The 13134-nt window shown below is 31.2% G+C and overlaps 1 protein-coding gene across 11 annotated transcripts in view; it reads left to right on the top strand.

Annotated features, from left to right (window-relative positions):
- The window catches only part of LOC121127094 (FAT atypical cadherin kugelei), a 75096-nt gene that overhangs the window by 37276 nt on the left and 24686 nt on the right, over positions 1–13134 (top strand). The window lies entirely within an intron of this gene.

Here is a 13134-nt window from a genome sequence, read left to right as displayed (position 1 = left end):
TATGTATATAGTGTTTATTAACAGTTATTTGTCAGAACTCGCTCGAGAACCTCACTTCTTGATCTGATTACTTATCTGCCTGTTTTTCTTTTCATCCTTCAATGGCGTTACCCTTATTTTAATTAAACATAATATTTCAGATTCTTACATTCAATCATTTGTATTTTTTTTTGTATAATTATTATTTGGAAGTACTCTGTTTTCTGTTTTTAATAACAAACTTTCATGATTTTTGGCTACTTTAATATGTATAAATAAAAATATTCGAACAAAAAAAGAAACTGTGACTGATCGGAAAAGAAGATAGTAAACAGTTATGAGATAGTTTTGTTGGCATTACCAAGCTTACTTCGGATTTTTATTGAAAATCCTTTTTATTAACACCTTATAACATTACAATATAAAAAATTATTAAACTTTAAAAAAAAAAAGTTTCCATTGTATATAAGCGGGTGAATACTAATAAATTAGTTTGAATATGAAGCATCTATAAATTTGGTTTAATCCCATTACATATATATTATTCATTATATATCATATAAACCACTTGAAGAACAAATATAAAAGATATTACTATGTAAGTTCCTTCATTTTTACTCAATTAATTGGTTGTTAAATACAGTTTTTATTAATGGTATTAAAAGATAAAGTAATAAATTATTCCTTTTCAAACGTATTAATTTCTTGTTTACTTTGATTTTTATCTATATAGTTTTTTTCATGTCGAAATATGGCACTGAATAATAATTAAAAACTTGATTTAAACAGAAAGGGTATTAAGGCCAAAACTGTCGAGGTTGAAAGCTTTAATGGTCATTTTTGAGTTTTACGGCTTGGCTTAAATAACTATAATAATTGTGGGTTTTAGAGTCTGTTGCATGGTGTAATTGAGTATATTGTTATTCAATGGAAGGTTTTAATCATCTCAGATTTATTGTGTTTTTATGTTAAGGTATATTTTTTGAGTATTAACTAAGTTAATGTAAATAAAATTGTTATATTACATATTATATAATTCTCCTATTAGATTAGTTATGGGATATATCTTTTGCAATATTTATTCACTCGTATTAATTGTCTTTTAAGTATTCAAAAATGGTATCGAAAGTTTTATTCCAATAATTTAATTAATGATATAATTAATATTTTTTTAAATTCTATTAGATTTTTTATTTTGAAAAAATATCAGTTAAATCTGTATTATTAACTCAAAACAATGATAAGCTAAAACAAACAAAACAGTTCTTATACCTTAAAGCTTGGAGTTTGTAAATTCAAAGTACTGCAGAAGTTAAAATAACTTCAAAAATTTCAGTTCAATTTTTAGCTTGGTTTTAATGGTCAAGGGTACCAGTAATACAATGCATAGTTTACCTAAATCCAAAGTTGGGTCTTGGAATCGAGACTTGTAACTTGAATTGTATTCTAGTAAACATTTTGAAGACTTATGACTTGACTTGATCTCACAATTTACATCTTGAGACTAGAGTTGAAGTCTAAAGCTAAGACTTGTAACTCAACATGGACTTTAAAGTAAAAATACAATCAATTTGTGTTATATATAGACATATTTAATACGTATAAATAAATATGTTGAACATTAAAATCCTATTTAGGATGATCTTATGTATAAGTATTTAAAGTTACCTTTTTTGTATAAAAATAGAAATTACTGATCAATATAGCAATGATAACAGGATGTCGTTGCATATTCATTTATAATATTATTGAATATCATTATATGGCGCAGTGGATAGTTTAAGAAGAAAATACCTTACACCATGACGCCATAGGCACCGAATACTCCTTGGTGAAGAGATCGATGTCGCTACAGACCTTGAGGTACGCGAGAGTATGCAAGACGAAGAGAAGGCCGCCTAGTTAACCACTGTCAGGAAATCCCAAGATGCCAAGAGAAGATCATTCTACATACCAACTTAATATTTATAAAAATTACTTCAAAAAGATAAGTTATGCCCGTTTAAAATCAGCCGGACACTTGAAGCTGTAAAGAGTATAATTAAATATTAATGAAGAAACGGAGGAAATATTCAATTTTTTTAGGTGAACATCATATGACTATAGGAAGGAGGTAGAAGAGTTGATTCAGATGGAAGAAGTCCTCATCGAATTTGAAGCTCAAGTAGATGTTTATTTTGAGAGACCTTCAGAAGATGGATCGTTCAATCAAAGTTAGGAGGCAAAGTCATCCAAATATCCAAACCAAATCGAAGTCGGCATCAAATACTTTGAAATGGATTAAGACATGGGATAATTATGTTCATTTAACCAAACTAAAAGTAAACGCGAGAGAATGGAAAATTGCTATGTTACTCACCCAGGTTCCTTATCAAGATATGGCACATCGTCAAAATTCTATTGGACTCTTCTAGAACCTCAGAGGAAGTTATTGAAGACGTGAATAAATATCAAAAAGCAAAAAAAAAAACAGATTGCAACAGCTAAATACAAATTGATGTGACGTTAGCAAGCAAATTTTTGAAACAATCGACGAATTCTATTTTGAGTTAAAAATTTTAGCAGAGGAGGCCACGACCTATGAAATGAAATCGGAGGATTGGTTGGACACTTCGATTACTTGTGGAGTGAAGGATGAAGATGTTTGCAAAAACGTTTATAAAAAAACTCCTCAGATCAATTTGAAAGACAGCATTAACTTGTGTATGACCATTGAAACGGTCATGATCAATCAAGACAGTTTAACACTAGTATACGACACCCCTTTAACGATAGTGGATATCAAAAATGGTACCAATTTTTTTTTTTTTTAATATTGGTAACTGTTAGTGGTTGATAAAATTAAAAGTAATGTGTTAATTTTTATTTTCTCCGAAGATTTATTATTTATTTAAAAAAATTAACATAACTTTTGTAATAACCCATATAAAGAAATTAGCATTTTTTACAAGTTACAATTGTTTTTTCAGTACCAATACAAGGCTTGCATACGAATCTCTTAGATTTACAACAGGTTTTGCTTGCTGTGATTTTCTTGTACAATTGACTGTACACCAGTTTCTATCTTTAGTTGAATAGTTGATTGTGATTGAAATAATTGATTATTTTCTTCTATATTATCCTTTGATTCATCATCTTCACCAATAAGTTCGGTAATCAAATTATTCAAAAACTGGCGACGAGTTATTTTCTTACCAGTCACTTCTCTGCACAAGATAACAGCATGTATACCAGCAAAATCCAAAATATTATAAAAAACTTGTAAAGGCTATCGGGGAGAGGATATTTTGGTGGAGTAAAGTCTTGTCATTTGATCTAGAATATCAACTCCATACTTTGTTTCATTACAATACTGGATTGATTCTGGTAACCTTTTTCGTACATCTAAAACTTTTACACTTTTGTGAACAGAGCTCAAAATTAAAATATTTTTATTTTTTTCCCCTTGATAAGAAGTCAATGTTTTGCCACTATTTACAAAGATTAAGCTTGAAAATAGTGCTTGTTTTGTAGCTTTTAGTTGAGGATGTATTTCTTTGCGACCACGATTCATAGTTCCTTAAATAGTTGTCCTATTTTTCTGAAGTTCATTTGCAAGAGACAATGACGTAAAGAAATTATATGTTGTAACATTCATCCCTTTACCCAAATATGGTTCCATTAGCTTCATTACGACATATTCTGATAAAGATTTATTTGCTTGGCTTTGAGAATCTTTTCCCAAGTAAGGAAATCAATTTACCAAGTATTTGGACGATGCATCAACTGCTTAGCAAAATTTTATACCAAATTTATCAGGCTTTATAGCCATATATTGGGTAAATGGATATCTAGCCTTTGTTGGGAATAGTTGTTCATCAATGGTAATATTTTCACCTGGCCTGTATGATGACTTACAATTTTCGACTAATCGATCCCATACCATTGAAATCAAGCCAAACTTGTCGTTTTGAAGTCTTTGTGATCTTGTGCAACGAATATCAAAGCGGATATATCTCAATAATTCCTTATTTTTGTCGCGAGGGATAGTATTCCTAAAGAGATTGATCCCCAATTTTCTTGACCACATAACTTCTGTCGGCTGCCTTTGGACAAAGATTCCTCTCGCATATATTATTGCAATCAGTTGGAGTATTTCTCGTTTGCTGGTTGTCCATACATCATTCTTAAGTTTTGAACGAGCCTCAACTATTGTACATTTTACAATGTGATCAATAATATAATGATCGATCAAGAGTTCAAAAGCTGATAATGTTTTATCTGTAATGATGTTACGTTTTGCAAATGATGATGGACTTAAGACTTCCTTCAAAATGTTTTCTTGGCAAAACGGGCTGAAATTTCTCCATTTCCTATTTGTTTGTGCCAGATTGTGTTATCCTTGCCAATATACATTGACTCTTCTAATAAGTCGGTTGATTTCTGTTTCTTAGAGGACGGGAATTGAGTCACTTGATTCCATCCTGGCATTTCTTGAAATGTTAAATATACCAATTAGTTGTTAATAAATACATCTAGTACATAGCAAAACTAATAATGGTATTCAAGAAAATTACTTACCTATAGGCTTGTCAAAAACATCAGAATAGTCATCAAAATCAGAAGAACTTGATTGAGGTGGTTGGACATATTCTTCATCTTTTTCCAATTCGAAATCCTCACCTTCTGAATTGGAGTACAATGTGCACTCAAGATAATGTCTTATTTCTTCAATGGATAATTTTTTCTTTGATATCCTTACATAATAAAAAGTGGAAGCAGAATGGATAGTTCAGAAAAATCTACGTTTATATTTATTATAGAAATGTACACGATTCCTATCTAGAGAAGTGTATTCATGTTTGAACTTGCTTCAGCCTGTTCAAACAGGCTTGAGCCTGTTTATACACAATTATAAAACAAACAAATTATTTGAAATGATTGGGTATCAAATATGATACCCACGTATGTCTAGGTAGTGTTCACTGTACCAACGAAACGAATACTAATTTTAATTTAGTTTTTTGTGATTAATAAAATGAATTAGGAGAATTCATGAACTTATAAACAAATGCAATGAAGAAGTTTCTCACAATATTTTATTGAATCCCAAATGGGTATCAAAAATGATAGCCTCGTCGTTTTAGTATTAAACCATCTAGTTTTGAATGGTGTAAATCGAATTTCGAGATCTGATGATGATAGTAAAGTTCATAGAAGAAGGAGGAATCAAAGTCATGGAGATAACTTTTATGGAAAGTGTAGTTTCAATGCTCCTCAACAATTTAGAAGACCGTACCCTGCAAATGAGGTCGAATCCCAGGACAGCAAAGAAAAAAAGACATTATGCTAGATTATGTAGAGCTATAAATATAAGTTCAGTCTTAATAGTCAATTATGTTCGTGAATGAGAGCTGAACATACTCCCAATATTGAACACCAGAGGAGAGTTCGTCGCTAACAAAATTGTAGTATGTGATATTGTAACAATGGCTTCTATGGTTGGTCTATGAGTTTATAAAGACTTAGACCTACTATCAAGTAAACCAGACAAATTTTCAGCCACCCCAAAAATTGTCCGTGTGAACGGTTCGAGATTGGGAGTCGTAAAGGGTGTTGAGGTGATATTTAGACTGGGAAATCGTTAATACAAGGAGATAGTTTATTTGTCGAAGATATTGGCCAAGATGAGATGTTTATCTCTCAGCATGCATGTATCGGATTGGGAATTTTGTAAAGTTCAATAGAACTTTTGAAAGGAGCAAAGCCGTTTGCACTTCATTAATCGAAACAAATCCCTTTTGGCAACAGGGAACATGTCTAAAGGACTTTGGAGGATATCGTGAAGAACGACGTGATGTAAAATACAGAATGGTGTCATCCAATCGTGCTTGTACCAAACCTTAGTGTCAATATGCAGTTAAAAATTGACTTAACTAAATTGAACTCTCAAGAAAAGAAGATTAGTTCACCACATGAAAAAGCCAAAAGAGGCAGTGTCTGAAATTGACCCTAAATCCAAATATTTTACGAAATTTGCGCAGTGAATGGAATGAAGGAAGCCAAAAGCTCACTACTTTCATAATATCATATGGAAGGTACTTTTTTCAAACAAGCACCGATGAGTTTCATATCCTCTGGTTATGTATACAATTGTAAGTCCGACCAAGCCTGTAAGGAGTTCGTAATACTATTAAAATTGTCGATGATATCCTGGAAGGTTTGAGGAGAACGTTGATAGTGTTCGGAAGATTTTGTTAATATGTCAAGAGTACGGTATTGCCTTAAGCAAAGTGTAGTTCCAATTTGCGTGTGAAGGTATTAATTTTGTCGGCTACAAGATTTGTAACAATGGTATCACGCTGGATGGAAAGGAATTTAAAGGAATCTTTGAATTATCTACACCTACGAAAAAAAGAGTCGAGATTATTTATTGGCTTAGTAAATCAGCTTGCAAGTTTATCATCGAAATTTAGCTTAGTAGCAGAGCCTTTAAGACATCTGATGAAGTCAAAAAATAAATTTTTTGGGGGAAATGGGCATACCAAAGGCCTGAATGAAGTAAAAGACGTTATGATGAATACCCGTGTTCTTGCAACTTTTGATCCAAAGAAGGCCTCGAAACGGATGTTTCAAGGATTGAAGGACTTGGATTCGATTTGCTACAAAAACTTGGTGCAAGATGGAAATTAGTGGAATGCAGTTCGAGATTTGTGAACGACACTAGAGTTAAGATACCCAATGGAAATGCTCGAATCTCTTGCGATCAACTGGACAATAGAAAATTGCCACGTTTACTTTAGTGGATTACCAAAGTTTAAAGTCGTCACCGATCACCAATCACTTCTTACGATATTTAATAAATATCCCCTCATTCAAATTGAAACCCGGAAGGTCCAGAAGATAAGGATTGATCTCCAATATTGCGTGACAAAAGTTGATCTTTAAATCATTTTGTAAAATTGTCCAAGGCTGTTTGGAATGAGTTTACTGTTGACGATTGATATGGCTCAATATAACGAGAATTATTGTTGCAAAGCCATGCCTAAGAGATTTTTTGACAAAACTCCGCTCTGCTCATCAAGGAATTAAGAAAACAATGAGACGCGCAAGAGAATTCATTTACTGGCATAGAATGAATAATGAAATATAAATGAAGATAGAAAAATGTTAGCCGTGCCAAAGTTAAGGAGTAAGCCAATTCCAAGATACCTTAGAGCTGGATTCAGTACCTTCCATGATTTTTCAGTCGATGGATACGGACTTATTTACGTTGAATGGACAATGTTATCTTGTATGTATCGACGCTCTATCAGGTTATACTGTAGTGAAGGAGTATAAGAAGGATCCCTGTACTGACCAAATCATTTGATCATTATCAAGATTGTTAAGAGATTTTCGATATCCATAGAACTTAAGATCAGATCAAGGCATTATGTATGCTGTAAGAAATTTCAAGAGTTTTTGAATAATAATGGAATCGTTTGGTCACTTTCAAGCTCACACTAACCCCAATGTAATGATATAAGTGAGTCTGCCTTGAAGAATATGAAGAAACTTCTTAATAAATGTGGCTCCTGATCGATGCACCCCGAAGAATTCCGTGATGGTTTATTAGATTACATGTATACGCTTCGTCGATGTGTATTTTCATTGAATGAAGTTGTTTAGGGCCAAAATTTATGATCCCCCATCCCAACACACCAATTTACTATGAAGTATACGTTAAATAATGTAGTAAAGTCATTGACAGTGAAGCATTATTATGATAGACGATCAAAAGATTTACCCACACTCAAGGCAGGGAAGAAAGTTTGTGTTCAAAATAGTGTATCATAGATTTGGGATATCATTGCAAAAATGATTATGATTAGTAATAGGAGGTACTAGATTCAGCTCGAAAATGGGAAGATGTATTCGAGAAAAATGAGTTTATCCGCTTATTTCATGTAGGGAAGGGGATTGTTGTATATTGACATATGTAATACGTGTAAATTAACATGTTGAATGTACCCACAATGAATATTTTATATTAATTACTTAAACAAAATACCATTAAACATTATCTTATGTATTGTATTTCAAGTTACCTTTATTATATATATATACTAGCAGCTAATAAGGTGCTCCATGCCAAATTCGCACAAGAACAATAATTTGAAATCCTAAATTAATTTATTTAAAATTTATAAATCAAAGGTTAATTAACCTATATATGATCAGAGTCAATAGCAGCTAATAATCTTTAAAATTCACTCATGCTAAGTATTTTACCTCAATATGCTTATTTAATTTAGCAGCTAATAATGGAATCCATCTTTAAAACTTGCTCATGCTAAAATTTTGCCAAATATTTAACCTAAATACGAAAATTTAATTTAGTTTCTAATAAAACGTTGCAAATATTAGTAATATTTTTCTATTTACGAACTGACCTAAACAGAGTCAATAGCAGCCAATTAAGACTTTTTGCAAATTATTGAACAACTATTCAACCTTAATATGCTAATTTAATTTAGCAGCTTATAATGTGCTCATCTTTAAAATTTGCACATGCAAACAATTTACAATCTTAAATTAATTTAGTCGAAAGTTTAGTTGCAGATTGTACCAATAATATACAAATTAGCTAATAAGTGTCACCATCTTTAACTAAATCGCAAAACAATTTGTAAATATTTGCAATATTATGCTAAATTAATTTAGTCAAAAAAAAAAATCTCATTTATCCTGCTTGAGTTATTGATCGTTGTTTTTTTTAAACACCTTGTGTTCTTTTTATTTTCGGCGTCTTTTCTTATATGTATATATGAAAATGAGTACTTTTAAAAACATATTTTAATGACCATGATTAATATCTGGAAATTGTATTTTTTGTAAGTTTGTAGAATGGGAAAAAATAATAAGGGTATCCCATATCAAACCTCTCCAGCACTTCGTGGGATCTTAAGAGGAGTCTGTCCAAATTAGTAGGTATGCAAGAGTTCTTACTTTTTGCAGCGTAGAGAATAAATAGCACCTTATTATTAAGTATTCTATTTTGAATAAGCCAATAAGGAATTCTAAAGTTTTTATTTGTAGGAGCTGAAAAAATTTTAATCTATCATTTTGTGATCAGAAGAAGGTTAAAAATGTAAGATGCTTGTTTTGTGCAAATCAAGTATCAAGTCCACAGTGATATTTCATGACTAATCTGCGTTAAAATTTCAAATTATATCAACATCGCTAAGTTCTTTTATTACTTCAATTAGTATAATAACATTTTCATATAATAACCAATTAATATGAACATCGAGATCGTCAATTAAAATAATAGGGAATGGATCTATCTTTTGATAGGTCCCCCATAAATTCAAAGATGTGTGTGTTTTTCTATTAGAATGTAAGCGTTTATAATACTTAATTGTGAGCCACTAGAGGAGATTTGGATTTTGTGACATTAAAATTTATTTGTGTACTGTTTTGTGGCATCGAGTATAGTAACAAATTTAATTTCGAGGATGGTATAATAGACAGAAGCTTATACAAGTGGAAGATACTTTAGATCTTGCAAATAAATCATATCAAGTTGTAATGCTTAAGCCCTTTTCAGCGTTGTATGCCTGTTGTTCTGTTCTCTCCCTCCTTTAGTTTTTAAAGAAACTATTATCTTACCCATATTTATATTGAGATCATCTGAATAAGGACTTCGGTTATTCCCTTTTCTGGCTTCCTGTGTTATGGTGTGTGGTGAAATATACTAACTGGTTGTTATAATTATGAAATGTACACAGTCTTAATCGTGTGGTAGGAAGAAGAAGACCCTCCTACCTTCTCTTTTTTTTTTAATATATATATAGGTAATATTGAGTTTATATTAATTAGGTATATTTCTTTGTATATGCTCTCCACATATATTTTCAAATCTATCAAATAAAGCCATTATTAAGGTATAATACACTCTTCTCACTACAATTTATTTGACAAGATTGGATCAATATTGATAAAATCCTGAGGCCAACGTGTTTCGATACCGAACCTGGCTCTTCAACAGCCTCCAAACAATGAATCCATTGGTTACGAACATTTCAGAATTATATATCAAGTGTTTCCCTTGTAAACCCTTTCGCATTGACGGTATACTGGTGTACCGTATTTTGATTCATTTGTAACTGCTTTATTTTTCATGATGTTTAAGATATTTTTTAATTATTAGAAAGAATAATAGTAGATCTGTAAAATTTATAAAAATAACATTTTATCATGAGACTTTATATTCATCCTATATAAGTCTTCAATCTATGTCATTTTTGGGAATTCCATAAGATACATTCTATCTGTCATATGTTTTTCATGTATAGATAATTCAAATTTTTTATTGATTGTTTAATATTTGTATAGTATAAGGAGTAATTTTGCCATGTTTTGATGAAAAATGCAAATGTTATGGAAGTACAAAATTGTTGGGACACTGTTGTCCCTATGGGTTTGAAATGGGTTTTTTCTCTTTTTATTAGATTTTAAAATTTGTTTTTGTCTTTTTAGAGTATTTATATTAAAATAATACATGTGCATACAAATATTTTTATAATTACTTTGTTATTGAATGTAGAATTGTTCATAAATGAAAAAAAGAATAAGATATTTTAACCTTATTAGCAGGACTATTAGTAACCAAATTTATAGTATTTTAGACGAATCAGACAGTGATGAAAAATAAATTGTGAATTCCTTATATGATTATAATAATTTAGTTATAGCTTATGAAGAGGTTACGATAGAAACGAATGCATAATATGCTTCAATAATTCCTGAAGCCAATATACACGTTGTTATTATAATACTTCGAAATTTTCACTATAATTGTTAAGCTCTACAACAAAAGCATGGGGGAATCGATTTCTAGATCAAAGAACTGCTTCATACCACTATGATTCATTGATTAACGAAATTTTTATCTAAGAATCTTCTTCGATCATCTAGATATAGTAGCTATATCGTTTATAACATTGAATATCCAAATAAATTATCAATTATTTACTTCAAAGCTGTAATTGACAAAAGCCTGATTAAATATTATGTAGGGCGTAAGAGAGCAACCCAATCGTCAAGACCAACGAAAAGAAAAAGTCATCTGTTATAATGGACAATCATAGTGGAAATTTACGGGATCTTGAACAAAAAAGAAAAATATTTGCTTATCATTAGAGAATCATTAAAACAATTTATCTACGGATTGAAGCTTCTAAGCAAGGATTTGTGAATTTAAAGTTGTTACAGCAGGGGAAATCCGCGATGACGACAACATACAACGACTTGTGGAAAATTCAACAATAAGTCTAATAAACAGCTTATGATCAGGCCCGTTCTATGGAAGCTGCCAAAAAAAACGTCTAAACATTTACTCTTATTGCACCACTCAATTCAATCACTTTTATAGTTATACTGGAGGCTACCTTAGCTACAGTCGTTTATATTCCTGTAGTTTTAAGAATTGTTGGCGTATAATATGCCCAGCTCGAAATGCTATCTGCAACAAATTTGAGATAGAATTTTATATTGCTAAATCTCATAAGATAGATGTTTCAGCATCATTTATTGCGCCTACTCGGAACCCAGCTACAACATGTCTTAAACCAGCTATATTTGAAATATATATGAATGGGATCCAGTGACGGAATTTATGAATACTGTAAGTTCGGAAGTTTTAATAAGTTACCATTTGGCTTATGAATATAATTGACCAATACGACCCAATTTTCATCATATTTACATGGCTTCGACGTCGCTCATGTCCTTCACTTCTGCAGTTTGTGACAATATATATACAAATGGAAACGTATATTCTACCCGAAAATTATACATTCTTAAAGATATCTGCTGTGAAGCCATTTTGGGACTGGATTTTTGTCTCTTGATTCATCGCAAAAGATGCCTTTCGGAGGCAACTGTCAACTTCTGACTGTGTCTTCCTAGTTATTATTAAGCACCTCCAAACACTTTTCATTTTTACTACCAGGATTGTTACTGAGTCTAGACGTTATTAAAGAGATGATGATCAATTTATGTGTACTGAAGTAGATTGCATGCTATACGAAGATATTATTTCACACAGTCGTTCTCCGTGGAAGGCTCAAGTATTAGTAAGGACAAATGCTGATCATAGAAAGCGCTTGTAATTGACTGTTCCCAGAAAATTAACAAATTTAATCTTATTGATGCATATCCTCTATCTAGAATAGAAGTTCTACTAGATAATTAGCTCAAAATAGGATATTTACTACATTTCATTTGAGAAGTGCTTATCATCAAGTGGTAATCTCTGAAAAAGAAGGTTGTCACACAGCTTTCGAGGCACGACGAATACTATATCAATTCAGACAAATACCTTTCGAAGTAACAAATGGTGTATCGAGCTTATAGGGATTTAATGGCTTTAATTATTTAGAAAGAAAATTTGAAGACAAAAAATACTAACATAGAAGATATGACTTTTTGAGGCCTTCATGGAAAAGAGCTTAATGAAATTTTTTAATCTAATTTGACGATTAATGAAATCAAAAGTAAGTTATCACAAGACTCTATGGAATATCTGGAATTCCGAATTTAAAATGGCATACTGAAACCTGATTCTAAGAGGATACGACCACTGAATTTCTGAACCTTTCGAACAAGTGTCTCTGAAATTAATTATCATTTCTCATTAGTAAATCACTTATTCTCTTACAAAATTACAACGATTATCTGCAGTGATAAAATTTCCGTTAGAATCGTAATCTAAAAAAGCTTTTTGAAGAACATAGTAATTAAATTATAAATTCTGTTATTGCTCCAATCGATGTATCTGGTTATGGAAAGTTATGAGTATGACTAGGCAATTGGAGCTACATTAAGCCAAGAGGGTATACCTGTTGTTGTGGGATTACCCACTATTATTTGGAGCCATTAGACGTTGATTACTTTGCTGTAATAATATAGATATGTACTCGTCCTTTTGTATTTGATGATCTGTGCTTTGCAATACAGTTCCTTTGTTAATATTAATTTGGTTAAATCACTTAACGCAGTCAAGTGATGAGAGGTTTTGAGAGCCTCAATATTCGTGTATACTATTATATTATTTTTTTAATTTATTTTAAAAATATTGTTGATGATTGGACCCTGATTTTACTACCAAAAGTATGAACAAAAATATTC

Source organism: Lepeophtheirus salmonis, chromosome 12 (genome assembly GCF_016086655.4).
Source record: "Lepeophtheirus salmonis chromosome 12, UVic_Lsal_1.4, whole genome shotgun sequence".
Taxonomy (NCBI): Eukaryota; Metazoa; Arthropoda; class Copepoda; order Siphonostomatoida; family Caligidae; genus Lepeophtheirus; species Lepeophtheirus salmonis.
This window is presented reverse-complemented; position numbering and strand designations above follow the sequence as displayed.